Here is a 4528-nt window from a genome sequence, read left to right as displayed (position 1 = left end):
CAGATTCCAAGTCCTGTGCTCATCCAGGGGAGAACTGAGAAGTGCAGCTGCCCAGGAAGGAGGGTCCTCTCTGCGGTGGGAGGGTGAAATCTGCACATACATGCTGGCTATTCTCTGGGCATTATCTCCATGGATCCCCACAGCAACCATGGGTGGAAGGTTCTAATATTCCCATTTGACTGATTAAGAAATTGAGCCTTAGGACTTCCCTGGTGGTCCAGTGGCTAAGACTCTGTGCTCCCAATGCAGGGGGCCAGGGTTCAATCCCCGCTCAGGGAACTAGATTCCGCATGCCGCAAGGAAGGTCCCACATGCCGCAACTAAAACCCAGCGCAGCCAAATTAATTATTTCAAAAAAAGAAATTGAGCCTCAAACACATGAAGTGATTTGCCAAGGTCACCTAGCATTCAGGGTCATAGCCAGGGTTGAAACCCAGGGTTGAAACTCCAGAGCCCTTGCTTTCTCCATAGACCTTGGATACAGTTCTAAACAGTGGGTTTTCCCAGCTCAGAGCCGAGTGGACGGGGGAAAGGGCCTGCACAGAGAGCTCCACTGTCAGGATATAGGAATGATACCCAACAGAAGGTCATATACGTGTCCTTCTGTACCTAGATCTGGATCTATAATCTCCAACAAATGAGAGAATAGAACATTTCAATAGCCTGGGGCCACTAAGTGCCCAGGCAAATCGCCCTTTCTATCCCCATATCCCCCAAGGCCATCCCAATATTGCAGTGCATCATGGGAACTGATAAAAGGACTATGAGTCCTTCATAAATGCTGAAAATTTCAGAATAGTGTGTTTAGGAAGGCTGGGAAGTCTGTGATCCATCTCAGAAACAGTCCATCCACAATTATCCTGAAAAGATACAGTACTGTGGAAGAGAGAAGGGTGGAAAATCCCTGACAGATCTATGCTGGGTTTCTAACCGGGCCCTCCTCAGCGCTAAGCAAACGGACTAGAATGCCCTCCACTTACCCAGAACAAAAGGAACAAATCACCACTAGACAACTGGAGGGAAGAGCACAGCTTTGGAGTCCGATCATGGCTGTTCTCTGAACTGTGGCGACGTGGGACAAGTTACAGCCTCTCTCTGAGCACTGGCTGACACCTCCCTCACCGGGCTGGTGCAGTTAGTGGTCTTACCATAGGTGCTTGGTACATTGCCAATAGAGCTGGAGCACAGTAAATGTACTCAAAATGGAACTCAAGAAATGTACTATGACCTCAGGCAGCAAAAATCAAGGATTCTGGGAGTGGGGGAATGTTCACTGGGAGCTAGTCTGAGAAGGTCCCATAGAAGAACTAAGATGACAGGGCCTTGTAACAATAGGGAAGATTCAACTAGACCAGAAGCCATCCCAGGCAGAACAGCAGGGACAAGCCTTGGATGTGAGAATTCCTAAACTGCCTGCTGGCCCTCACAGAGGAAAACAATGGCCCCAATGGGGTGAAGGAGACCAGAGCAGTGAATTAAAAGAATAGCAGCATGTCTGCTCTGACCCCCGATATGTTGGGGAGCAGCTTGGGGAAGCTGGGGAGGGTGGAGTCTGGAATGGACTTTATATTTCCCTGGGTGGCGGCCTCTAAGCATCTGTGGCCTATTTGGGGGCACACCTGTCCCTGCCTCCAGGCATGATGACCCCAGATGTCCCACAATTATCACACTCCTTCTCTTCTTGGCTTTATTTATTCTCAGTGCTCAGCTCTCTGCTCCCTATCAATTACACAACAACAACACACACATGCACACACATGCTGAGGAATGGATCCTGGATCCCAGCAGTTCCCACACCTTCTCAAAGGGGAGTTGTGCTTGTGAGTGCTGTGGTGTGATGGCCAGGCAGAAGCAGGCCTCTCCACCTCTGTCCAAACGAGGTGTGGTGCAGAGAACACAGGCCCAGGGGTCAGGAGATCTGACCCCTTGACATGATAGTCTTGGTTAGGAATGCACTGGGCTGCAAGTAACAGACAGCCTAAACTCTCATGGCTTAAACAAATGGGGACTTATTTTTCTTGCATAAGAAGTCCAGAGGAGAGCAATTTCAGGACTAGTGCAGTTACTCGTTCTTTCTGGTGCTGGGATGGGGTGGGTGCTAAACAGATCTCCCCACCACATGCCCATAGTAGCTGTGGAGCAAGGACATAGGTCTGGGGCTTCTGAAATCTGGGCCCCATTCTGGCTCTGCTGCTAACCAGCTGTCAACTTCAGACAAGTCACTTCACCTCTTTGAGGCTCAGTTTCTCTTTTGTCCTAAAGCAGCAAGGGTAGGACCAGATTATCTTCCGTTTCTTACCTCTCAGGATGACATTCCTCCTTGACATGAAAGTAGGCACTACGTAAGCACATACACAACTTGGTATATTTAGTTATGTCTTTTCAGTTTAAGGAGGCTGAGATAGAACCTATTTTAATATGATGATAGGAAACAGGAATATGAAAAAGGACAGAAGAAGGGATTCCAGGAACAACTTCCAGATCCTGCGCTTCCATTCCTTCCAGACCATAGATCCATAGAAGTACATATTTCAGGCTACAGAGGGTCCTTCAGACAGAACAATGTGTTGTTTTTTCTTTTCTTTTCTTTTTTCTCCTCCTCTTCCTCTCCAGTTTTCACATAACATGTATGCCTTGTCTCCCATTTCCAGCTCCTTATGGTACCATGATATCATTTGACATAAGTGCTATGAAAAGTTCAAAGTGTTTCTTTAATTCTAGCCTTTATGAAAACCAGAAGCATCTTGAGTTAAGTACTGTCATTTTCACTTCCTACCTCTTGGCATTCACTGACTCATTATTTAATGTGTGGCTTCAGTGAAAAAAAGCATCAAGGTGGAAACCTCACCCCCAGCCACTTCTCTGGCCAATGTGGAATGTTCTGAATCATCCAAACCCTTTCTCTCAGCTCCTGCCCAAGGATGAAACCCTTTTGTGGGTCCTCTGCGTGTTTTCCCAGCTGACCTAGTTGACATTCCTGTCATCAGGAGTGCCATGCTGTGTCTAAACCTGGCCTGGCCCCTGCCTACCCCTCCAGTCTCACCTCTCACCTCTTGACATTGACCTAAACCCACCATGTTGTTCCTCATCTGTACAGGCCATCCTGCTTGGCATCCCTTTCCACCCATCCTCACCTAGCTAACTCGACTCATGCTTCTAGACTCAGCATAACCACCACTCTTCCAGGAAGCTTCCTGGACCCAACTCCCCAAGTTGGGCTAAGTGTCCCTACAGGGACTCCCACAATCTTGTGCTCACCCACATTTCACTTGAACTGTGTGAAACACACATTTAACTAACAAGAATTCAACCATCTCTGCTTGGCCAAAGAGGGAGAAAGAGAAGGACATTTTAAACAGGGCTGTCCTTGGCCCAGTGAACACTTTCCTGAGAGGGATAGATGCAAGACCTGACTGCATCTTAGTCCTCACATGGGAATGATTCTGGTGTTTAAAGACGTATATGTCTCACAGAGCAGGAAATGTCCCAGACATAGCAAGAGGAGTCACATCCTGGGGGACCAAAGGAGAAAACATTAAAAATAGAAAAAGAAAAGCAAGACATACCCACTACAAGGGCTTATCTGTTATGGAAGTTTTAGGATATGGGTTCAAATCCCAGCTTTGCGGCTAACCAACTTGGGTACTTTGGTCAAGTCACTGTAACCTGTTTAGACTTGGGATCACAAGGTGTGTCTGTCCATCTTACAGGGTTACTCTGAGGCTTAAATGAGGTAACAAATGTAATGTACCCACAAGGTAGACTCTCAGTAACAGTTCATGTTACTCCAGCCCATTCCTTTCTTCCTCCTCAGAACCCTGCACCAAAGCATTCCAGCCAACGCTGGCTCGGCTCTAGGCAGGTCCTCGGGAAACATTCAGAGGCTCCAGAGCAAGGAAGGCTTCTAGGGGAGGTTCCATTTCCAACGTCCCTGTCTGCAAGCGTCCACCGATCTCCGCCCCAAGGTGGAGCATCCGTCCACTGAGCATCTGAGCATCCGACCCGGGGATGAAGAGTCTGGTTATAAATCCCCTACAAGCATTTAGGCGGTGGTCCCAGGAGGCTTCTAGGGCTCCCCGCCACCTTCTAGCACTCTTCCTTCCGAAAGGCTTTTAGCTGGGTCCGGGTCCATCTCCCTCCTGACCGCGAGATCCTTGAGGGTAGGACGCGTCTGCCGCCTTCCGGATGCTAAGCCCAGCCCCGGCTGCTCAGAGCCGGAGGCAGGACGGGTGATTTGAGTCCTCGGCTCCCGGGTCACCGTTAACGATGCAGGAACTCGGCTCCTTCCCACAGCCCCGGCCCTAAAATTGCTGTTATATCTCGATTTGGGGCAGCGCGGTCCCAGCTTTTGAGGGACGCTACCTCAGCTTTTGCATACAGCAGGCCCTCGATCAACACTATAAGTATCAATCCAGCAGTCAAGCTCAGGCCGCCGCCCAGGGCCGTTTGCCGGCTCTTTCACGGGTGCCGCGTGCTCTGGACGCTGGGAACCCGCCGCCCCGCTGCCCGCCGGGACCCGCCAGCCCTG

The sequence above is a fragment of the Lipotes vexillifer genome, unplaced genomic scaffold, assembly GCF_000442215.2.
Source record: "Lipotes vexillifer unplaced genomic scaffold, Lipotes_vexillifer_v1.1 scaffold584, whole genome shotgun sequence".
NCBI classification, from domain to species: domain Eukaryota; kingdom Metazoa; phylum Chordata; class Mammalia; order Artiodactyla; family Lipotidae; genus Lipotes; species Lipotes vexillifer.
The sequence above is the reverse complement of the archived record's forward strand: the minus strand, read 5'-3'. Positions refer to the sequence as shown.